Genomic DNA, 26578 nt, shown 5'->3' with positions numbered 1-26578 from the left:
GTGAGGACTGGCTCTCCCAAGGCCGTCAGTAGTTCCAATGGAATATTGTCTACTCCGGGGGCCTTGTTTCGACTCAGGTCTTTCAGTGCTCTGTCAAACTCTTCACGCAGTATCATATCTCCCATTTCATCTTCATCTACATCCTCTTCCATTTCCATAATATTGTCCTCAAGTACATCGCCCTTGTATAGACCCTCTATATACTCCTTCCACCTTTCTGCTTTCCCTTCTTTGCTTATAACTGGGTTTCCATCTGAGCTCTTGATATTCATACAAGTCGTTCTCTTATCTCCAAAGGTCTCTTTAATTTTCTTGTAGGTAGTATCTATCTTACCCCTAGTGAGATAGGCCTCTACATCCTTACATTTGTCCTCTAGCCATCCCTGCTTAGCCATTTTGCACTTCCTGTCGATCTCATTTTTGAGACGTTTGTATTCCTTTTTGCCTGCTTCATTTACTGCATTTTTATATTTTCTCCTTTCATCAATTAAATTCAATATTTCTTCTGTTACCCAAGGATTTCTACTAGCCCTCGTCTTTTTACCTACTTGATCCTCTGCTGCCTTCACTACTTCATCCCTCAAAGCTACCCATTCTACTGTATTTATTTCCCCCATTCCTGTCAATTGCTCCCTTATGCTCTCCCTGAATCTCTGTACAACCTCTGGTTCTTTTAGTTTATCCAGGTCCTATCTCCTTAAATTCCCACCTTTTTTCAGTTTCTTCAGTTTTAATCTACAGGTCATAACCAATAGATTGTGGTCCGAGTCCACATCTGCCCCTGGAAATGTCTTACAATTTAAAACCTGGTTCCTAAATCTCTGTCTTACCATTATATAATCTATCTGATACCTTTTAGTACGTATTGCGAATACATAGAAAGAAGGATCCTTTATTGTATGATTGTATGATAGCGGAACAAACACTGGTAGCAGTTACATCTGTAAAATATCTGGGAGTATGCGTGCGGAACGATTTGAAGTGGAATGATCATATAAAATTAATTGTTGGTAAGGCGGGTACCAGGTTGAGATTTATTGGGAGAGTCCTTAGAAAATGTAGTCCATCAACAAAGGAGGTGGCTTACAAAACACTCGTTCGACCTATACTTGAGTATTGTTCATCAGTGTGGGATCCGTACCAGATCGGGTTGACGGAGGAGATAGAGAAGATCCAAAGAAGAGCGGCGCGTTTCGTCACAGGGTTATTTGGTAAGCGTGATAGCGTTACAGAGATGTTTAGCAAACTCAAGTGGCAGACTCTGCAAGAGAGGCGCTCTGCATCGCGGTGTAGCTTGCTGTCCAGGTTTCGAGAGGGTGCGTTTCTGGATGAGGTATCGAATATATTGCTTCCCCCTACTTATACCTCCCGAGGAGATCACGAACGTGAAATTGGAGATATCCGAGCGCGCACGGAGGCTTTTCGGCAGGCGTTCTTCCCGCGAACCATACGCAACTGGAACAGAAAAGGGAGGTAATGACAGTGGTACGTAAAGTGCCCTCCGCCGGACACCGTTGGGTGGCTTGCGGAGTATAAATGTAGACGTAGATTATTCCCCATCTTTGCGTTGCGAGGCAATAATTCTATTGCGCGTTGTGCTGCGTATCGTTAAATGATCTGCCAGCGTTGCTTCCGCTATGGCGCCAGGAATGCGGCTCTTCTAATAGGCGCATTTCTTCACACAACTGCGACGCTTATATCATTTCACACAAGGTAATGTAAGAGCAAATTAGCGGCGTGCCAGCTTGGACATCACTGTCGCTAGGGATAGAACGTCGCGCACCATTGATCAACGGAACCTTTGTCAACTCCGGATGAACTAGGTTTACACCAACTGCTTCGGACGATTGCGCTTATATAAAGTGATGATGATGATGATGAGGTCCCATACTCCGAGGATCGTAGTGGACGATGCGGGCGACCCACACCGCCGACTAGGCAAGGTCCTAGTGGAGGTGGTTTGCCATTGCCTTCCTTCGACCGTAATGGGGATGAATGATGATGATGAAGGCGACACAACAACACCCAGTCATCTCGAGGCAGGGAAAATCCCTGTCCCCGCCGGGAATCGAACCCGGGACCCCGTGGGCGGGAAGCGAGAACGCTACTGCAAGACCACGTGCTGAATAATTTGAACGTAATTTCGCGTGCGAGAGAGTTCGTATTATTAACGTACCTCACCGAATTAAAGGAAGAAGTATTTACAATTTAATACCGATTCATCAGTTTAATTGAATTGGTGGCTATACTCTGAACGTCTACAGGCTGCTATTTATTTACTTCATTCTGCTGTTTATTGCTGTTTCTTTCGTGGCAACTGAAAATTTGAATACGATTTCTCTCCTGAATCTTGACTTATGGTCGTGGCGAGGACGCTGAACTGTCCAGTTACGTGTCTTCGCTGTACGTCGTACTAAAAGTGTCACCACACAGTCTCACAAACGGCATTTCTCCTCCCTCTTTTGCAACATTCACTCCTTCAACTGTCTGCCCTCACTTTAAATCCCATTCCAAAGCTAAAATTAATTCTTGGTATTCTTATTGTAACCTTTGTACCCCTTGAGCGTCGAACCACGAGTCATTCCAACAAGCTCCATTACAGGCGTCTCTCCGCTCATCTGGCCTTAAGCTTTCTCTTTCTCACGATTCCTTTGGTTTTACATTGATATTAACTTCTCTGGATAGTGTTTAAATTACAAAACATATAATTGTGCTGTCGCAGTCAAAAATATCCGAACGATCTGAAATACGTTCCGTCTGATTTGCACGCAGTCCACATAGCGAAACGTTCTTGCACGTCCTCTAACGTCTTTTCGGTATAGTCGTTTGCTTCTACGTAATGGTTAGCACGAGATACCCTCAGAGAACACTGCTCTGTATGACAATTAATTCAGACGAAAATCACTAACACGATATTGCAAATATCAGTAAACGTGTTATTAGGCAGTTCTTAACGCTTGTATACCAAAATTTGCTACAATAAACAACATTTCACAAATGTTACATTCTCATTACCTTCTGAGACAACTAATACTTGTAACGCTACCGCATAAATCAGTTTTTTTTGTGAATAAGAGATTTTCCAAGAATATCTGCACTTTCATAGTTCCATTGTAAGTCGGAGTATTCTTGCACCCTAAAAGGTTTACCAAAACACATTGGTCATTGTTTGCTAGCGATTGCTTTTGCATGAACTGGTTAATGAACTAAGCAGTTTGAAAAACCTCGATTAGCAGTATCAACCCCTGTACAGAAACTCAAGATCAAATTCGTATCACGAGTAATTTCACTGTACTCATAGTGGCTCGTGGCTTATGAGCAGCTCGACATTCAACTGTCATGTGACATTAAATACCTACGGTTCTAAGCCGTTGATCAGCAACTAGTTGTGCCATAACCGACCTTTAAGTGACATGTTGAACTGTTTTGTTCCCGATATGGATTCAAACTCAGCACCCATAGACAATGACAACCAAACAAAGCTTTCGTGCCTCACGCAGACTTGTCTCGACAAAGCACCCATCCTCACTTCTGATTAGGCATAAAGAGACGTGAAATCCCAAATTTATAGCCAGTATCAGTTGGCAAGTCTCAGCTTGAAGTAGTGTAACGAAAGTTTTTGTACTGGTCCTATACAATTACAATGGCTTATCTCGCGCTTACATTAACTTGCGCTCCTGCAATGTTAATCACTAAAATATGTTACTTAGTCAAGTGTATTCCCGAAATTTCATTACTCTATAATTTTTTTTTGGTGTTTTGACTTTTTTCCATCAGTGTAGTTAGTTTAGTGATAACACTTCACAAGCCCTAAAATTTTGTTTGAAGACTGTATCTGCGTTAAGATTATAATGTAGCAGCAGCCTATCTGTACTTTATTAGCGATAGACATTGTTTACTAGGATTTAGTAAGCTTTTAACAAAAAAACTGCTTGTGTGGCTCACATAAGGCAGTTCAGCTCTCTACCTCATCATATGGTATCTTCAGGAAACCAACATTGCACATCTTTCACATAGTGATAATTACGTGTATTATTTTTCATTAAGTTAAGTACAGCATACATTTCATAATTCGCCAGTGATCTGTCTCCAAACTACCAAAAAACAAAAATCTTCTTCTATAAAAAATGCGTTATTAAATACATCAAAAATTTGATAGTTGTTCAATGTATCCATGATTCAGTTCTTTTTTTTATTTTTGCTTTACGCCATTTGTATAATAAAACCTATTTTTCAGTTACATAATGGCTTTGTTACTCTAGACGGCAAGCATAAATCATTAATATATACTAGAAAAGCATTATGAAAGTCTGTATTTGCGTAACAAACTGCTTTTGCTTGAGCAAACACAACAATTACCTACGACTGTTTTGTTCTGGGTAAAGGGTGCTCTACTTTTAACAGCAGTTTAAACGCGCTGTAAACTGTATAACGTACGTACAATAAGCACAGTTTACCACTGCCACTGCAGATAACGCCAGTAGAAATCTCTTCAGTGTGCTTTTCCGTGCCATTGTAATTCCGAGTCTAGTTCCGGAGTGAGACAGATGACTTGTGCTTTCCAAGTCACTGCTCTGCGGTAGCACAACATGCATATAACGAGCTCAGTGAAATCATCTCAGTTGAGTAACGAATACCGCAGCGTCAACCAGATTAACAGTCGAAAGCAAGAGCGTATCTCCAGGCACTGGTCACGCACACACCTTCGCTCACATGAGGATAGCCTTTTTGTATTGAACATAATGAACTAATCTCTTCTCGTCTTTATACTGAAGTGAAACATCGGTGTTAGGGAAAGCGAAGAAGAAGAAACGGGAGATTTGTAATTAGGGACTACAGGACAATGTAAGAAGCAAGCTGATTTTTAAGAGAAGATTTTAGATCAGTATCGGTCGACTGACCATCTTCTCACCGACTAACACCAAAAACGGAAACCGTTTACGTATAGGTTTTTCTTGGTATATTGAAACGCCCCCTTAGAACAATTATACAAGACTGTGCTTAAACTGACACACAATATTTTTTTTTAGCGCAACGCAATCTGACTTTCAAAAATCCCTGCAAAAGAATGGCCCTAACATTAATCTATACCTTTCACAAATCACTTACCTCACCAAAAATCTCCGTTACTCGAACTACTGCAACACAGCGAGCGCCACTACTGCCAGCTAAATAAAAGATTCAAACTACGGAAGGCACTAACTACTGATAGGCATAGTTAGCAAATGAAAGATTTTAATAGAGAACAAACAATGTATTTACCTTAATAGTCATAATATATATAGCAGTTCATGATATCCAGTATTACAAATTTCGAAACTCCGCCATCTCTCTCCCCACATCCACCACTGCTGGCGGCTCACCTCCAACTGCGCAACGCTACGCGCTGTTCACATCCAGCTGCCCAACACTACAATGGCAGACAACAATGCAAACTAGCCACAGACTGCACACAGCACAGCCAGTGATTTTCATACAGAGCGCTACGTGGCGTTACCAATAAGAAAACCTAAACAGCCTACTTATAAGAACCTAAACAGCCTACTTACAATATAAATACAGTTAAATATTACAGTCGTGTCATGATTCAGCTGATGTACAAACTGGATAATAACATGCATGTCAACAGAAGAGACAGAGTTTTTTCGGCCAGCTAGTTTGGAACTGGTTGCATCATTATTATCATTTTGTAACAGGATTCACCATTTATTAATAAATATTTTTTATGTTGTATTTCACATTTTAGGTCGGTGTAACTTAATGTGCTAGTGTAACGTTTCAAGAATAATGTTCTTTCCTTCTGCCCCTTCTCCTCCCCTCCGCCCTCTCATTCTCTTACACACACACACACACACACACACACACACACACACACACAGATAATTTCTGAGTACGTGGTAGCCGCATCAGGGCATGGACGACGTGGCCGATAACGCGAAGCGTGCGAACAATAGCAGCATCGGAAATACGGAGGATAACAAATCACACTTCATCAACGCCCTACTAAAATAAAGTTCACAATGAGATGAGTAATAGTCATATAATTCCATTAATTGCTTAAAAGGTACTAGAACGCATATATAATTTCGTTGATAAGACAATGAAAATCTTTCCAAACAGTGGTTTATATATATTCCGTTTACTGATAGGTTTGAAGAAGATGGTATTTGACCAAGTAAGGAGATCAACGGGAACAGAACCACAAGACATTAACTGGGTACAGATGGAAGAGAATGCGTTTCTTCATGACCGGCTTAAGTCAAGCATACAGAGTTCAGCTAGATTTTGCAAAACAATAGTGTTTGAGGGGATACAGTTGTCATTTAAAGACTAATATGGAAAAGAAGTTGTTGGTGTCCTTCTACACCAACAGATTCTAAGCTACTAAACAGTAAGTCGCTTTTTGAATGAATGTATGTCTATGTTTCACCTACAATTGTAAATAACTTTACTTTGATGTACGATAATATTTCGGAAACCAGCAGTCTGTCTTCTGGTGTTCTGACATTTCACTCACCTTCTTAAAAGCAAAGCATGTGTAATACACTATACAAACTGGTTGAATATCACTCGAAAAGTTTACCAGTGTAACGACATACACAATTATGGGTATAATAGTTATTTATTTAAGCTTACTAAGGGATGCTGCAGACGTTAGTACTTAAATTAAACACTTCGTTCTTTGAGAAATATTTCTTGTGAATTTAATGTTACACAATTTTTGTTATTGAGATAGAAAGGGATACCGTGATGATGTTACAAACTTTCAGGGATGTTGGAGAAGGGTAAATGTATCAATTTGAGGTAAGGGATTCTGGTCCGGAAACGACCGATTCGAAAGTTATAACCAAAAATCGTCCTGATACCTCTGACAGTGGAATGCTTGCACCGACACTGTTGTTGCTAAGATTGTTGGGTAGGCAACTTTCAGAGGTGGTTGTATGATCCAAAACAAGAAAAAAGTGTATAGTAAATATGGCCTCTAAAACGTATACCTAAGAGCTGTGACCATTTGTTAGTCTTCAGTACTGTGGAACACATCTCTTCTACTGAACAAGTATCCATAGCTCTTAAGATATGCATTTTAGAGCCATGTTCACTATGCGTTTTTTCTTGTTTTGGTTAATACTACCATTTCTGAAAGTTGCCTACTCTACGATCTTAGCAACAACACTACCGCTACTCGTATTTCACTATCAGAAGTATGAGAACGATTTTCGCTTATAACTTCCGACTCGGTCGTTACCAGACTGTGGTCCCTTACCTGAAACTGATACATTTATCCTTGTCTATCATCCCTGAAAGTTTGTAACATCATCACGGAATCACTCTGTATAGATGAGGTCGAGGAAATGATTAACACACATGATACAGAAGCCGAAGTACATGAAGATCAACTCAGAGTGCATGATGGGGAGTAAAGCTATTTCTTACTGAAGTCAGTATTTGCACATACAGACCTTTAAAGTAATAATTTACAGCTTGAAATGAATTAAATGCTCTAAAATAAAATGAACAGAACTTTAGGGGATGAAATCAATGAAGATGCAATGACATGAAGTGATATCAGTGCAGACCCTTCAGATATGCTGAGCCTACAATGTAATGAATATTTAGGGGCACCTGAAAACAATAGGGACCATGGAAGTTTTAGAAAGTCCTGACGGTGCGCTCAGGTAACCTACTGGTAAAAGCGATGCACAAAAATCTTCCAGTCTCATGAAAGAAACTAACGTCAAGATAGGAGATGAGGTACTGGCGGAAGTAAAATTGTGAGGACGGGTCCTAAGTCGTGCTTGGGTAGCTCAGTTGGTAGAGCACTTGCCCGCGAAAGGCAAAGGTACCGAGTTCGAGTCTCAGTCCGGCACACAGATTAAATCTGCCAGGAAGTTTCATAACGCCAAACTCATTTCAGGACACATCATGTCACCATTTCACCAACTTATTAAATGAGAGCTTCATTTTTCCTTTTAGTTATTCATTTATTTTAACTTTTCGTTAGATTAACAATTACTTTCGTATTTTTAAGCCATTGTCCTGTATTAAGAGAAAAAGGTGTATGATCTTGGTTTCGAACTGTTTCCGGGAGACTGCCTTTTCTTCCTCCCGTTCCGGTTTTGTATTAGATTTTTGACTCCTGTTGTCTAATTTTTGAAGGTGTGTTCTCTTACGGTATTTTCTTTTTGGGTTAAGTTTCATTCTGAAGCGTCTAACAACCCTATCACAACAAAGGTCAAAATTTTAATAACGATTGTGGTGTTGCTCACGCTGCTAAATACTGCATTATCGGGCAACATCAGTTATATTATGTGGCAGGTGTCATTAGAGCACAGTTAACAGTCATTTCATGTAATAATGAAAAAACTAGGCACTCATCTTTTTGTGTTTCCCACGCTGGTCTCGTCGTAAAATCATGGCTCAATCGTTGAAAATCTAGGAGGTTATGATTACAAGCTCGGATGCAAAGAGGCCTAGGTTTTATCCTGCTATATTCAAAAGTTTTGTAGATGCGCTTCACAAACCATTCTTGGAGATTCCACTTTTGCTGGACAATGGTGATGTAAAAAAAGTAATCAGCACCCCGAATTTAAGTTACACTTCCTTTTAATTGCTTTTATTGCAGTATCACGTGACACACAAACATCACTTCACATACAAAACATACTTGGAAACATCTTCCTCACATTTTATAAGGCAACTACAATATGCATCTTTCCAACATGACGTCCAAGACTTGCCATTTTCAAGGTCCGACACTCTAACATCTTAACAACTAACTGATAATCGCTTACGCGCCCAAAAATCAGAGTTACAAGTACGTCAAAGATCATAGTGACAAAAGAAAGAACACACACAAGAATAATATCATTGCAATATAAACATATCGATGTATCACAAATGAAATCAAATCTGAATGTTGTCTCAGAAATATGTTAACTACTTCACAGAAACACAGTAGAATATAGCTGGTATCGAGAGGTTCAGGTGAGGTGCTGTAATGGTTATGTAATTCGAGTACCATTACAAGCGCACAAGATAATGAACCGGATCGACGTATGCGCGTTTTTCGCTGAATGGTATCTGATAGCTACCTGAACGATTTGGTATTCGCCCATGTTGTAGCGGTGACCTCCAGGTGTTTTGCTTTCAGGCGTGCTTCCTCAGGGGTCGATAAAATTTTCAAATTTTCGTGGTGATACAATACAACGATTCCTGTCCAATTCTAGTTGGTGAATTTATGTGCAGGGAAATTGCTACCGGTTTTTGGTATTTTTTTCCTCCTCAAGTTGTGCGTTGAGCTCACCAAGTGGAATTATTGTGCCTCCCTCACGAATTTTAGACAAGATGTCTTCCAGTTTAGTCCAAATTTATCGAACCTCTTCGGGGTCTTGTTTTCTATCCATGCTTGCGGGACCATGTGCATTAATCAGCGCGTAATTTTTAATCGCACACTGCGCACATTTCATCATGATTCTGTTGCTTACGGATGTAATTTCTGTAGTTGGGTTGACTACGTGGTGTCCTGCGAAGAACAATGGCCCATGGCGAACTTGGTACCTCACGACGGAACCACAAGTAATGACAGTCGCTGCCTGAGGCAGCAACGAATGAGAAACGTCAGTGTAGACACGTCCTCAAGACGTTCCTTACGCCACCGCTGCCGAAAGATTACTTACATTAGTGCGCAGTGCCACTCTGCCCCACTCCCTAAGACAACAGCATCATTTTACTTCATATCCAGTCAGCGAGTTGTATGAGAAGCCCGAACTGTCTATCAAAGTTAACACCCAATTGTACATTGAAGCCGGCCGAGGTGGCCGAGCGGTTCTAGGCGCTACAGTCTGGAGCTGCGCGAACGCTACGGTCGCAGGTTCGAATCCTGCCTCGGGCATGGATGTGTGTGAGGTCCTTAGGTTAGTTAGGTTTAAGTAGTTCTAATTTCTAGGGGACTGATGACCTCAGAAGTTCAAAAACGGTTCAAATGGCTCTGAGCACTATGGGACTTAACATCTGAGGTCATCAGTCGCCTAGACTTAGAACTACTTAAAACTAGCTAACCTAAGGACATCACACACATCCATTCCCAAGGCAGGATTCGAACCTGCGACCATAGCAGCAGCGCGGTTCCGGACTGAAGCGCCTAGAACCTCTCGGTCACAGCGGCCGGCCATTAACAGCGGACAAGGAACGCTACCGCAGCATATCAAGAGAACTTTAACGATTGTGTGAACGCTGTTGAGGTTTGTTTAAAAAAAACATTGCTTAAACTGTCAATCAGCGACTGTAACAATGGACTTGTTAGTTGAAAGGTTCCCTGGTCGCATTGTCACTCACAACGGTGACCTGAATTGGCCACTCAGATATTGTGATCTGATACTACGTGATTTCTTTCTGTGGTGCCATTTGAAATCTTTTATGTACACCAACAGATCTCTTCCATGTTCAAGGTCGAGATTAAAAGTGTAATTTCAGAACTAGAGGTGCAAGTATGCCGAAAAGGTAAGGAAAATTTCATCGATAGAACGAGTGTGCCTACAGAGTGGTTGAGAGGACTTCGCCCATAATCACAGGTAGCATACAGACTTAATTTCATCAATACACTTTTGTGTTATTGTGAATCCAAAGTTACGTTCTTTATCAGATGCAGTCGTTGCATATCGCAGCAATAGACCGTAATAATGACCTACTTAACATGCAAATAAGTAACATGTGGAAATGCGTGTACTATGGAATATGTGGCTGCGTCTCCTTTCCGGTACGTCGTGTGATACGTTAAATTAGAGCTGTTTCAACTTCGACTGAGCTCTGAAACAAACGAATGAGCAATAAATCACCTTTTGCATCATTTTTAGGGTTCCGTGGCTCAATAGGTAAAATGGAACCCTTATAGGTGTCAGTCTATCTGCCTGTCTGCCAGACTGTTAAATATCCTGTTTCCCAGGAACCGATACACGTATCACGTTGAAATTTGTCTCAAGTACTGATGTCTATGATCCCTTGGCTTTGTAAAACACTAAAGCTTCTATCTCATTGCAATCAAAAGATACGGCCATTTGCGTCACATGTTTAACACTCGCAAACTTACTCATCAAACCCTGTAGCGTAGTTCCCATCGGCCTAGAATAATGGAATTTGTCAAGAAGGAAAGGTTCACAATACAACCAAATCCGGAAACTATAATTTGTAATTACATCGCATGATAAAAAATTTTGGCATTTATTACCAGACGGTGTTTGTCTGTCCATCCGTCTGTTAACACCCCTTTCTCTCAAGAGTGGCTAGACCAAATCATGTTGAACTTTGTCACATACTAAGGCGTATAGACCCTTGACTGAGTAATAAATGAAAGCTTCTAAGTCAATACAGCCAAAAGACATGTCATTTATGTCAAATATTTTAGTAGTCTAAAACTAGTTCATGAAGTCATATAGCGTACTTCCTGTTGACCAAGACTCATGAAATTTGGTAAGAAGCAAAGTTTCACTGTACAAGTAAAGAAAATAATCCGAAAATTGTTAATCTGTAATTATATCACACGAAAAATATATTTGTTTTGTCATTTGTTACCCGATGTCGAACTCGAAATTAAAACAATGAGTAGTTCTGTATTTAGGCTGACCGGGTCGCGAACTAATCTGCAAATGTGGAGCTTGGAGCGCCATATTTACGTGAAGTAGTCGCCCCTGGATATCTGATGATGGATAAATTCCGAAATGCGTCATACGACTAAAAACGTCATTCCCTGCCTCATGTTCGACTTTTGCCATTGCAACCCAGTCAGCCTGAATTGGAAAACTACTAATTATTGTAATAATGGTCTTCTGCCTCCTGCGTGCCTTTGTAACATTTATATTTTTGAAATAAAAACACTCTCGAAAATCTAGGAATCCCTGGGATCGATAACTTGCCAGTATTAATGTCGTTAACAGGCAAAAATGATCGTGATTCTCGATTCTCGGAGTGGATGAACTGTCTATATACAGTACATAATTAAGGGGCTCCGGAACGCCCTATACTTGCAATGTTAAAATAACGCTTATAAATTACATCTTTCCTCACAAAGTATTTGAGGTAGGAAGTTGAACTTTTTATAGATTATTTATTGGAATATGGGCTACAACTTAACACAGGGATTTTACAAAATTTTAGTTCAGTTATTAAAGATGATTTTTTTTCAATTGTAATGAAAATTCACAACGTTTTTTTGCAATTTTTTATTTATATATTCAAAAATATACAGTTTTTTTTTGAAAAATGCTGTGTTAAATTATGCAGAAGGTACTGTGTAACATTTACTGAAAGTTTGAAACAAATATGTTTGGAAGATCCTTAGAAAACATGTAATTAGTATGAGAAAATAAGAGTTTTGGGAATCGAGCGACAAAGATTGGATTAACTTTTTAGTGCATTCCAGGTCCATAGGATGGATTATCTTCATCCTCTGCAAACTCCTCCTCAGCTTCCTCTTGTTCTTCCTCCTGTTTACTCTTGCTTGTATTTCTAGACTCTTTACAGCCCTGTCTGCAGCCCGAAGGCGTTCCTTGTCTAAAGCAAGCATCGCTCGTTGTTGTGTTCGTAGATTTTGCTACCATTTTCTTTAGTTGCAGTTACTGCAACACTGTTCCAAAAGGTGGTCATGTATGAACACTTATCACATTTCAGTTGTGTTTCACTAGCAAGTCCTACGTGCTTTATTATGGAGAGTTCCAGACCAACTTCACTACAATGAATACATCTTACACAGTTTGAAAAAATTCCTTTGAGAACCGACATATCAAATATTTCATTCACATCCGATTCGCCCATAAAACATTCATAGTTTTCACTCATTGAACCAAGCTTCTTCTGTGAAGTATTTTCTTTCCCACTTTGACTGCTATGGGCAGGTGTACTTGAGAGGTTAGGTTCACTCACTTGGTTATCGTCTTTATTGTTTACATTAATAACACATACCTTTGGCTTTCCAACATTTCTCCTTTTCTTAAAAGCCTTCAGAGGATTTCTAATAACTTTACTTTTACTCATTATTATACTTCAACAAAACAGAGACTCAAGAAACAGAATTAATTACGAATATTTTCGAGATAACGACAGAGTAAATAAACATGAAACATTCGACAATCACACCAGCGATATATATTGAACCATCAGAGGTTAGCCAAAACACATACTTCATCTCACATCACCAAAATGTACCTGATGAACACGGACGTTAAAAATAACACCATTTGACAGCAGTTTAACAGCGCCACAGTGGGTCACGCCCATGTAGAACACATTTCAAAAAAAATTTAAAAATAGTTGTAGTCTTCGGAATTGAATGAATTATATATCTATTAAAAGGTAGTAGTCTGCAGATTCAGAAAACGCAAAAAAGTAAAAATTGAATTTTTCATGATTTTGAGCCTTTCCGGAGCCCCTTAAGGGTGTACGCAATTCTCAGTTCGCGAGTTCCATTCGCACCCGCCAATTTTATTTTATTTTCTTTTATTTTATTTTTTATCAGAGGTGAGCACATCGTTGCTCCCACGCGTTCTATGGATGCCTGCCACAGTATTCGTCGCAGCCCACACGTACAGAACATCTGCGGACTACGCATTTAGCACAGACAGTTTGGCAGCGGTGAAAGCTAACCGCTGCGGGACGCGACTGAGACACTTCTGCTGGCGTAACGGACCCTCTGAAAACTCTGTGCCGCAGCATTCGCACTGGTGAACGTGACGATAAACCGTCTGATCCGCTGTCCCGCGTCAGGTGGACTTTCGCCTGTGTCGTAAGAAGAGAATCATGTTCCACGGTCCAGTCAAAACTTCCTTGTATTGTGTTGAAATCATCTCAAGTTATCGGCCGCAAAACAATGTCTTATTGATACAACATTTCGGGAAGCTTCCCACTCGATAAACCGACGAATACAAAATGTGTCCAAACGCTGCCTCAATAGGACGCCTCGACACCGTTAATAATCTTAGAGGATTTCGTGGGTGAAATTCACAGAGGAAGGCTTCATTCTCGTATTCATAAACTGTGAATGGCAGATCTTGGCGTCTGAATAAAAACTTACCCGTTTCGGGCAGACAGCGTGGTATGGAAAGAATACATGTTTTTCCAGGAGGAGTGGTCAATACTCAGGAATATGACAGGAACGATCAATCGAGGAAAAAAATCTAGTAAAAGTGGGCTCTAAAAGCCGGCCGCTGTGACCGAGCGGTTCTACGCGCTTCAGTCCGGAACCGCGTTTAGCTACCGTCGCAGGTTCGAATCTTGCCTCGGGCATAGATGTGTGTGATGTCCTTAGGTTAGTTAGGTTTAAGTAGTTCTACGTCTAGGGGACTGATGACATCAGATGTTAAGTCACATTGTTCTCAGAGCCATTTGAACCATTTTGGGCTCTAAAATGGGTGCCTTAAGAGCAATGAGCACTTGTTCATTTTCAGTACTGTGAAACAAATCTCTTTTACTACAAGCTCTTTGCTGTCTATATTTTCTTATGAGGCAGTATGGACGAAAACAATAAACAATAATCTTGTAAACGTGGGCTGTAAAACCTTAAGAGCTATGGGCGCTTATTCAGTAGAAGAGATGTGTTCACAATAGTGAAGATGAACAGGTGCCCATGCACTTTGGAATCCTTGTTTACTAGACTTTTTTTCGTGTGTCTGTCCATACTATCACCTCTTAAAACACGGAAAGCAAAGAGCTTGCAGTAGAAGAGATTTGTTCAAATGGTTCAAATGAATCTGAGCACTATGGGATTTAACATCTGATGCCATCAGTTCCCTAGGCTTAGAAACTACTTAAACCTAACTAACCTAAGGACATCACACACCTCCAAGCCCGAGGCAGGAGTCGAACCTGCGACCGTGGCAGCGGCGCGGTTCCGGACTGAAGCTCCTAGAACCGCTCGGCCACAACGGCCGGTAAGAGATTTGTTTCACAGTATCGAAGATGAACAAGTGCTCATAGTTCTTAAGATATGCATTTTAGGGCCCATGTTTACTAGAATTTTTTGCTTCGAATGATCGTTCCTGTCGTATCCCTTTCTCCTAGAACACCCTGTATAAGCGGACCTTAGACGAATGGAAAATCATTCCAGAGACAATTGGTAAAATAAACTGGAAAAGGTAACACTATTGTGGTTCTGGGCTCAGAAACGAGCATCTCGGAAATAACGAAGCTGGTCGGCTGTTATCGCGCCAATGTCGTTAGCATTTATGGAAAGTGATTGAGGACGATGAAACTATGATTAGGTGACAAGGTGTTGGATGTCCACGCCTCATCACAGAACGTGGAGGTCGGAAGCTTACCCGTTCTGTATCAGTCCTGTGCACACTGGAGATCCAAGATTCGACCATGGATCAATGGAAACGTCTCTCTTGATCGGATGAATCACGTTTTTTGTTACATCAGGCCGATGGTCGTGTCCGTATTCGCGAACTGCTAGGGACTTCAGAAAGGAAGTTAGAATGTCGTCCCATGCTAAGAACATGGGGCAGTAACAGTGGAGCAACATCGGAATAGAGTATATTTCCGTGTTACCTGCAGACAGGGCTCTGCTGCAGTACGGGTAACAGTTGCATCACCGTGTGAGAGTGAAATGGCACGGCTACTGGAAAACGAACTCCAAAGTTGATGTACGCAGGACAGTACGGTTCTTCTGCGCAAAACGTCTAAATTGCACACTCATTCACCGTGAAATTCTGGCTGAATATTGACCAAATGCGATGTTGCTCCCAGCCGTAGCCAAATCATGTCAACAATTTGACCAGGTGTGCACGTATGTTGGTGATGCTGATCGGAAAATCGAGATGTTCCACCATGTGATTTCCATCTTTTCTGTAAGATGAAAGAACGTCTGGGGCGAATGAGAATTCCCTGCAGTGAGGATGTTCACACAACGGTTCTTGAATGGCTCCGTGAAAGAGGAGCCTATTATTATCATCGAGGAACTGAACTATTGGCGAAACGCTCCGGTTGTTGTTTACAGAGACCGGAGACTCTCTTGAAAAATAGTGTCACGTATCTGTGTCTCCTTGAAGTATAGTGCTGCATTCAGTGAAAGTTCCAAGGCCTGCCACAATAATGTGTAATTTATTTTTTGAAGACACCCTCGTACCTGCATCTCAGTGGTCAATAATATTACTGAAACACTTTTTTCGATGTTTTATGAAGCCAGAAGGACTGTCTGGCAAAGTAAAAATAATCAAAATCTTTACAGGATCAAATAGTTTCTATAATAAACCTATATGTGGTTCTCGAGGAAACGACATTACTCCGAACCACGCAAATAAGCTGTTTAAAAATTTTTCATTCCCTGTTCAGCACGAACGATCCTGGGGCTACGAATGAAATGACATGAAAGCTCAGCTTTCGAAAAATGAAAACGCTCCGTGAGCAGCAATAATTTCTGCACCTCGTAAGCCCGGTGAGAAGTTTGCTAATAAATAGGCAGCGGAATTAAGAAGCTGGCCGCCGAAGAGGATTCATACTGAATAATTACTTTGATCTCTTGAGGTTTACGACATTCACACATTGTACATCCAACGTAAAATCTCCGTCATCTTCTGCAAGTTTCTTGCGCTATTGTTCCATCAACTGCAACACTAGGTAGATCCTAGACTTGAATAGATGTCCCAACAATGGACCTGCCCCTACTCTTCTAAAACTGCCCTATAAACAACTTTCTTCGTCTTCCTCATGTTCTTCACCTGTCTAATCAGTTTCTAACGTCCGTGCAATAGAATACATTTGAAATATACACACATCAAAAATGTTTTGCGTCACTCCGGTTCCCAGAAATCCTGAACAATGAAGATGACTGTGGATGTTGTATCACAGACACAGTCCCTTTGACTGTTCAGAGATGTCACTGAACCCGTCCAAAGATGTAAACAACCATGCATGAGCAGCACCTCTTAGACGGAGGGATTCCAGCAGCCAGTCAGTTACAGTCATTCCATCAGGTAGGAGGTGCACGGCTTGTGTTGTCTGTAGTTCAATCGTGTCTATACAATTCGGTTGCATCCGCATTGTTACTTTGTGCCAGGAAGGTTCAAATGGTTCAAATGACTCGAAGCACTATGGGACTTAATATCTGAGGTCGTCAGTCCACTAGACTTAGAACTACTTAAACCTAACTAACTTGAGGACATCACACACATCAATGTGCGAGGCAGGATTCGAACCTGTGACAGTAGCAGCAGCGCGGTTCCGGACTGAAGCGCATAGAACCGCTCGGCCACAACGGCTGGCTGCCAGGAAGGGCTCTCAACAAGAGAAGTGTCCAGGCGTCTCGGAGTGAACGAAACCGACGTTGTTCGTACATGGAGGAGATACAGAGAGACAGGAACTGTCGATGACTTGCCTCGTTCAGGCCGCCCAAGGGCTACTACTGTAGTGGATGGCCGCTACCTACGGATTATGGCTCGGAGGAACCCTGACAGCAACGCCACCATGTTGATTAATGCTTTTCGTGCAGCCACAAGACGTCGTGTTACGACTCAAACAGTGCGCAGTAGGCTGCATGATGCGCAACTTCACTCCCGACGTCCATGGCGAGGTCCATCTTTGCAACCACGACATCATACAGCACGGTACTGATGGGCCAAACAACATACCGAATGGACCGCTCAGGATTGGCATCACGTTCTCTTCACCGATGAGTGTCGCATATGCCTCCAAGCAGACAATCTGCGGAGACGTGTCTGGAGGCAACCCGGTGAGGCTGAATGCCTTAGGCACACTGTCCAGCAAGTTCAGCAAGGTGGACGTTCCCTGCTGTTTTGGGGTGGCATTATGTGGGGCCGACGTACACAGCTGGTGGTCATGGAAGGCGCCGTAACGGCTGTATGATACCTGAATGCCATCCTCCGACCGATAGTGCAACCATATCGGCAGCATATTGGTGAGGCAATCGTCTTTATGGGCGACAATTGGCGCCTCCATCGTGCACATCTTGTAAATGATTTCCTTCAGGATAACAACATCGGTCGACTAGAGTGCACAGCATGTTCTCCAGACATGAATCCTATCGAACATGGCTGGGACAGATTGAAAAGGGCTGTTTATGCACGACGTGACCCACCAACCAGTCTAAGAGATCTACGCCGAATCGCCGTTGAGGAGTGGGACAGATGGTTCAGATGGTTCAAATGGCTCTGAGCACTATGGGACTTAACACCTGTGGTCATCAGTCCCCTAGAACTTAGAACTACTTAAACCTAACTAATCTAAGGACATCACACACATCCATGCCCGAGGCAGGATTCGAACCTGCGACCGTAGCAGTCGCGCGGTTCCGGACTGAGCGCCTAGAACCGCTAGACCACCGCGGCCGGCTGAGGAGTGGGACAATCTGGACCAACAGTGCCTTGATGAACTTGTGGATAGTGTGCCACGACGAATACAGGCATGCATCAACGCAAGAGGACGTGCTACTGGGTATTAGAGGTACCGTTGTGTACAGCAATCTGGACCACGACCTCTGAAGGTCTCGCTATGGCGATACAACATGCAATGTGTGGTTTTCATGAGCAATAAAAAGTTCGAAAATGATTTTTAAGTTGATCTCTATTCCAGTTTTCTGTAGGGGTCTTGAACTCTCGGAACCGAGGTGATGCAAACCTTGTTTTGATGTGTGTATATAGACATCATGTTTCACTCATGTACAGCGTCCTTACCTAGATGTACAGAACCTTGTTTTTCATGTTTGGTAATCCAGTACGTCGGACGGTTCAGACAGCCTCTCCAATTATCTGGAAACTAATTTATTTTTGTTTGTGTACTGTTACGGGAACGCTCTCAGCTTAACGGGACATGTGGGCATTGCACCAGTAATGTAGTAAAAACACAAGGGGATGGTATAATTAGTGTCTATTCTTCGTCGAAGAGTGTTCCGGAACGTTATGAGAAAGTGTGTGTTAGCAGCTGCCAAGTCTCATTAACGATTCAGCGTTCTAAGAGGCGGACGCATATGCATTACGTTTAGGTTAGGCGCCGCATATGAAATACGACGCATCCGCTGAGACCTTGACGACTTGCCCTTTCTAACACTTTCTTTCGCTTTCCTCCGAGTGAGTCGTATCGTTCGCAGAAATCTAGACGTCTGCTGGTCACACTGCTGCGTCTGCGTGTGCCTTCCGGTTGTAAATTAGTGGAAACTCTTTCGCAACCTTCCGCGATAGCACAAAGCAGTAAGCATAACGAAAAACTTCTGATATGATGCGCCAGTGTGTGCACCTTTTTGCAAGCGTCTTGGGCGATATGAGCCGGAAGTCTAATCTCTGTTCCCGTCTTTAGCGTCTCTTACAGATCCCGATACCTGTCCGTGCATGGCAGTGCATGGTACCAATATGTTCCTATTAGCCGTGCGTGAAAATGCGATTTTTCAGGTCATATCTCGAGGCTCTATTGATTACAGAAATAAGGGTTTAACTATTTTGGATATCCCTTGGCCTGGTGATCACTTGTACACCTATGGAAGAACAGGCATACTGTAGCTATTCTACAGTGCCGTCTCAAAATTTAAACATTACACTCTATCTCCAAACCAGGAAAATCGAGCAAATCAGTTCGTCTTTTTGCATTAGGTGTGCAGATGTGGTGTAGGATGACCTTAGGCGGCATATAAAAGCACAATCTCTCCAAGGGCTGTTCCTGAGAAAACCTCTAAAAACCATGATTTTTAGGTAAGAAAAGTACCAATTGTGGGGATGGCCACTTCCACAATCGCTATTCATGATAGAGTATCGAAATCCTTACCGTATGTTCTTAAGATGATATTCTCAGAAACTTCGAAACTTTTTTCGGTGTCATTTTCCGCTACCGAAATGCAGAGGTTTAGTGTTACCGTACTTATGCAGGAAGCAGCAAAAGTCGATTTTTAACTGTTTTGCCCCGTGCGCCGCAATTATTTAAATAACTAACCACATAAAATGGCTCAAATTTTAACAGTGTATTCTTTAGATATTTACTGGAAACGTCATAACCAAAAATCTATATGCGTTATCAAGATACAACCAAAAAGCTGTGATTATTGGGTACCAAAAGTACCAGTTGCGGGATGCCCACTTTTATAATTTCTGTTCATGGCAGACAGGCGGAAATTTTACGTGTGTTCGAAAGAAGATGTTCTTGGGGAACTTTGAAACTTTATTCGACATCATTATTCATTACCGAGATCCAGAGGTTCAAAGTTACCGTATTTATGCACATAATAGACGATCTCACGCGTGATTGTAGTTTTAACCGACATAGAGAATACATGAGAAGGATTCCATGGTAATCGCAAGGGTTCTAAGATCACAAATCTATATCTTTATTCAGCATTTTTTCCACCAATAAAATTTTGTGGCCCACTAGCTCTATATAATGCGCACGTCACGCTTGTAAAAATATTCTCGAAGTGTTGCTGCAGAGGCCAAGAATGGGTTGAAAAGGTTCTCAACATGCCTGGAAATAACTTTAAACGACAGCCAAAAATTATGTAAAACCGGAAAGATTGTAAATTCAGCAAAATATTTCTACTAACATTTTTACTCTTTTAAGACACAAACCATATGCTGAGCGTTTTCGATCTATTGTGATCGATGAGCGAAGTATCCACAAAAAATTTAAAGCAAACGGTTTTGTGTTAACGCTACACTATGCATACTTATTTGTTGTTTCTACGTGTCAAAGTACATAAATGTAAAAGAAGGGCACCAGCGGAAAACGCTCCTATCGGAGAACAAGAAAGGCGAATATTTTCTTCTTTAAAATACGCTGACGGAAAACCTGGGAACTAGCAGCGAACATATTCGCCCTTTTTTGTGCTGAAAGAGAGTAGCAGAAAGACAATGACGATGGAAGAGAGTGCTAATTTTTTTGGTAGATGAAACATCTCTTACGTCTCTAAAGGATTATGGGGCTCGCGTTTTGCCAGTTTAACGTCTCCTGGCTTCTTCTTGTGGCGCTACCTCAAAAAATGGGTTTATAAGATCAGGCCACAGACAACCATAGAACTAAGGAATAATATAACAACTAAGATTAACAACACCAGTGTTAACGCGCTCCGCAAATTGTGTCTCTCACGTACTAAAACGAGCTCGTGCATACGTTACTGAAAAGGGCAATCATTTCGGACATGTGATATAAGGAATTTGTGTGAGGTAATAAAATAATATACGTACCATAACCAGATACAAAGTGTCAAAAAAGTATTCCATATTTTGAGAGATGCTAATGTGGATCAAAATAAAGAAAAAAAGTCCAGAACCATGAGCTCTAACATGCATACCTTAAGGGCTATTAGCACTTGTTCATCTCCACTACACAAGTATTTTATTAAACAAATGCTCACAGCTCTTAAGGTATGCATGTTAGAGCCCACGGTTACTGGACATTTTTTTCCTCATATTGGTCTGTAGTATCATCTCTCAAAATATGGAATGCGTTTTTTAATGCCATGTATGTAGGTATCTCCATTCTGTACTTGCAGGGTGGTAAACGACGATATGGTAGTTACTTTCAGGTTGTAGTAACTGTTTACATATCGATAAGTTTCAGCGAAGGACAGCCAGTGGCTATAATAAGCGACGATGACCGATACCCGCTGTTGTGGACTCGAAAGTCAGCCATTCCTGAAGCTGGCAGAAAATTATCATGGAGTGCCGTTCGCATGAGGTTTCCTCTCTTTCACGGAGACCAGGTAATAATTCTACCTCTTATCTAAGAAGTCCCCTTGGCTATCTGTACACAGTTGCCAACGTTTCCGTAGGTCTTGGAATCAAGCAGGGAAATTTTCAACTCCGATGCTGGTAAACTCATTTGCCACAACTCGATGGATGTCTGCGATATCTTGATGAAGCTTTCCTTTCAGTCGCCTTTTCACTCGCGGAACAAGGAAAAATAACGAGACGAGAGGCTGGGCGAATATGGCGCATGTGGGATGGCAATAACAGAATATCCGGCTACATACTCGGTAACAGATAACGCAATACGGGATCTTGCATTGTCATGTAATAAGAGCCATCTCCGAGAATGCCACAAATCAGGGCGGTGAGGTCGAATTGCCTGTCGCAAACGTTTCAAGACTTCGATGTAAAGAGTTTGGTCCACTGTTTCACCTGGAGGAACATATTCATGGTGAACTTATCCCTTACTATCAAAGAATACGATGAACATTGTCTTTGTTCTCTAAAATTGTCGTTTGACTTTTTTCGAGGCTGAAATGATAATTAAATCAAAACCCTACACTGCCGACAGGCGTTGGTATACATCAACTGGGACAGTTGAAAGCGTGTGCCCGGCTGGGACTCGAACCCGGGATCTCCTGCTTACATGGCAGACGCTCTATCCATCTGAGCCACCGAGGGCAGAGGACAGTGCGACTGCAGGGACTTATCTCTTACACGCTCCCCGTGAGGCCCACATTCCCAACTTAATGTCCACACACTACATTTGTAGTGCCCCTGCCCACTACATTCATTACTCGCGGCAGACTATCTTACCGAGTCCCGTAAGTGTTCGGACAATCCGTGTGCATCCGCACAAAAGAAGGTCAATGGCCGGTTAGTCTTAACTATATGAAGATGGTATCTATTCTCTCGGACATGTCATATTTTTCGAGGCTGGTGATCCAGGACTTCGCCATTCAGTAATTTGACGCTTCGTGTGGGGATCATACTAACAGTACCAACTTTCATTCCCAGAAATAATCTTTGTCAGAAATATTGGATTACGTCTGGCTCTGTCCAGTAACTCAGCAGAAATTCTTCGTCTCTCATTTTTCTCTTCGTCCGTTAGTGTATGAGGGACGAGTTCTGCATTAAATTTCTGTTTCCCTAAATCTTCCCGTAAAATCTTATGACACACGTCACGGTTCATATTAAGTTCTTCTGATACCGCAGCACAATTACAACATGACGCTCTGGTCGCAGTAACCGCCTCACAAGCTCCAAGTTTGCATCGGTATGCGCTGTAGATGTGCGACCAGCTCTGAGATCGTCTTGCACTGAATCTCTGACTTCACGAGACCTTTTGTGCCACTCGGAAACACGACTCCTTGAAAGTGCCTCGCCTGCATATGCTTGCTTAATCGTTATCCATGTTTCACTAGGGGTTTTCTCGAGCTTAACGCAAAATTTAATGTTTACTCTTTGCTCACAATCACTGTGTCACCGTAATTAACGTGAATAGAATCGAAACAGTGACCTTCTAAGCACAGCCCTGTTGCCTGGTGAGTTTGCAGAGAGACATGACCAAGGTCATTTCAAGGAATCACACAAATGGCTTAAATGGCTCTGATCACTAAGGGACTTAACTTCTGAGGTCATCAGTCCCCTAGAACTTAGAACTACTTAAACCTAACTAATATAAGGACATCTCACACATCCATGCCCGAGGCAGGATTCGAACCTGCGACCGTAGCGGTCACACGGTTCCAGACTGCAGCGCCTAGAATCGCTTGATCCTCCGGCCGGCGACGCACACATACCACGTAACTTAAAAGCTTTTTTTTTTCTTTTTAGTGTTGCAAACTCGGAAAATAAAAAAAACTTTCCTGGAAATTTTCTGAAAAATAGGATTATTTACAACGTAACCAGTCACTCGTGTACCACTCGGAGTTTGCAATTCGACGATTTATTTAAAAGCATAACTCCATTATCGAGGAGAAATGGGCGCTCTACTGACTTGGTGTCTCTAATTCATTTGGTCACGATTAGCTGCCATACCTACTCTATGATATTTTTATGTACACATGGAATTGGGATATGAGAGATATAAATCGTAAAAAAAAGCTTTCAAAATTGATTAAGTACTGTGTAAAAGGGATGAAAAAGCTATTGCTTAATACTGTTACTTTGTAACGTTTCATTCATGTATTGTGGACGTCAGAGACATAAGCCACTCTAAGGTAACAGAATCCCTTTACTAATATGTTACAAGCTCAGGCCCTCATCTGGCGGCAGCTGGAAGGTAGGACTCGATCCATGGAGCTGGTGTCAGCGAAGTGTTGCAGTAAGACGTTGGCCGCTGCTACGATCAGTTGTTAAGTAGGCTGTTTAGGTTTTTATGTTGGTAACGCCACGTAGCGCTCTATATGAAAATCACTGACTGTGCTGTGTGAAGGCTGTGGTTGGTTTGCATTGTTGGAGTACATGCTACTGTAGTGTTGGGCAGTTGGCTGTTAACAGCGCGTAGCGTTGCGCAGTTGGAGGTGAGCCGCTAGCACTGGTGGATGTGGGGAGAGAAATGGCGGAGTTTTGAGAGCGGATAATCTGGACGTGTGTCCATCACTGACAGTAAATTTGTAAGACTGGATGTCATGAACTGATATATACATCATGACTTTTGAACACTATTAAGGTAAATACATTGTTTGTTCTCTATCAAAATCTTTCATTTGCTAACCATGCCTATCAGTAGTTAGTGCCTTCAGTAGTTTGAATCTTTTATTTAGCTGGCAGTAGTGGCGCTCGCTGTATTGCAGTAGTTCGAGTAACGAAGATTTTTGTGAGGTAAGTGATTGATGAAAGGTATAGATTATTGTTAGTCAGGGCCATTCTTTTGTAGGGATTTTTGAAAGTCAGATTGCGTTGCGCTAAAAATATTGTGTGTCAGTTTAGGATTGATCAGAATAGGCAAAGAGCGAAATGTGTGACTACGTTCAGTTCTACTCAGCTGTTTGATAATCAAATAACGTTAAGAGGTTTATCAGCACAGTAATTCATAAATTTTTCTAAGGGGACGTTTCACAGTTCGTCCAAGGTGTGGTACGGCCCAATATTGTAGACAATCTCAGCCAAAGGTCAACCAGCTTCAGAGCTGATGCAGCGCGCTTGCATTGCCCGCACAGTGCGGTAGGCTAAGTCCTGTCTGGTCATAGGCAAGTAATGGGCGCAGACGTCGTAGGCGCAAACCCTGGACCGTCAGTTGGCTGGCAGCGACGTGAGCTGGAGAGTACCCGAGTGGCTAGGTTTCTAGGAGGTCCGAAGTTCGACTCCTGACCTATCAGGCGGTTATTGGACCCTCTTTGCAGGCAGTTCTGGCATCATAATGAGAGCGCAGCAGTGACCTCAAAGCGGCGACCGACATTATGACAGTTGATGAGCCAGTACTTCCATGAACTTCCAGCCTGGCTGGATGGCAAGTATTTATTGACACCAGAGCAAGATTGTTGCGAGGTCGTGGCTGCACAAGTCAAGCACGCTCCGTGGCCAAGTGTAGGTTTTGCTGCGGGTCGGGGTCGATCGTTTGCGTTTTTTGTTATCGCTATCATTTAGTCCACCTACCTCGATAGCGATATCTCGTCACTCTTGCCGATATCTCTTCACTCTGTGGTAGCAGATACGTGCTAGGCAGTATAAAGCAGCGTTGATGAAACCACCACCTAATACGTACCACACACAGGCCGCATAACTCTAGTTGAAAGTCATTTCCTGAAAGTTCGTGATTAAAAATCGGGCGTTCGGGATCTTCAATCAACTTGCAGAAAAGCGTTTAAAATTAGATTAACTCTGTATTTTATTCATATTGAAACACATTAAATGGCTACTAAGTCCGTATTTAATACAGCAAAACGTTGTCATTCAAAGCTCACTGTCTGCATAACAACTATTCACACGAAAAGCAGTCAGAATTTTAGTAAGTCCGATCCGACTAATTTTCACGTTCTACCAGTCACAGACCCACAACTATTCACGAGTTAAACATTCGGTCGTTTCAGTAGTCTTCTTCGTAAGAGGTTCTCGCCAAAATATTCCGTACAGAACACGAAACACGCCACGCGGAGTTGTTACTACGACCAGAAAGTTCACATGCTCATATCTCTCAAACTATTTAATTTATAAACACCAAACTTTCATTAAAATGTTCGTAACTCCAATCGCTTCAGATACGATGTTCTCGGACGGAAATTAGCTCACAAGTTCCTCATCTTATAGAGCATTTTTAAGGAGCGATCTGACATCGCGTTATGCGTAGACCGGATAGCAAGCGACTCTTCTCGAGGTATGCTCCTATATGCCCAATCCTCTTTACGCGTTGTAACAGCTTAATTTTGATTGGCTGCTGATCTAAACGACCAGTCAGAACGTTCCTTCCAGATCATTCTCGCGGCACATCTTGCCTTGTCCAATCACTAATTTGATAATAATTAATGTCAGCAAAACTTCAAATTCTTGTATTTCGTTTAATCAAAATAAACGAACTGCGAAATATTGTTCAAATTGATAAAGTTATTCCGCCTCTAACTTCCATTCTGTCTACTTTTGTACAAAAGCAAGCACACACCGACATACGTCACCTGAATCGTGGTTGCAGCATAACTTTCCCACGGTTCGTTTGTACAAGGTTTTACGTAAAATGAAATATTAAATTTTAACGTATGTCCCACATACACTCTCTCAGTCATTCTCACGCACTCACACGGCAAAATATAATCGAACAATAATTTTGACCGATTTTTGTATTACGTAATGCACAGGGACTGTTGTTGTTGTCTGTTGTAGTCTTCAGTCCAGAGACTGGTTTGATGCAGCTCTCCATGCTACTCTATCCTGTGCAAGGTTCTTCATCTCCCAGTACCTACTGCAACCAA

This window comes from Schistocerca piceifrons, chromosome 2 (genome assembly GCF_021461385.2).
Source record: "Schistocerca piceifrons isolate TAMUIC-IGC-003096 chromosome 2, iqSchPice1.1, whole genome shotgun sequence".
NCBI classification, from domain to species: domain Eukaryota; kingdom Metazoa; phylum Arthropoda; class Insecta; order Orthoptera; family Acrididae; genus Schistocerca; species Schistocerca piceifrons.
Note: the sequence above shows the minus strand (reverse complement) of the source record.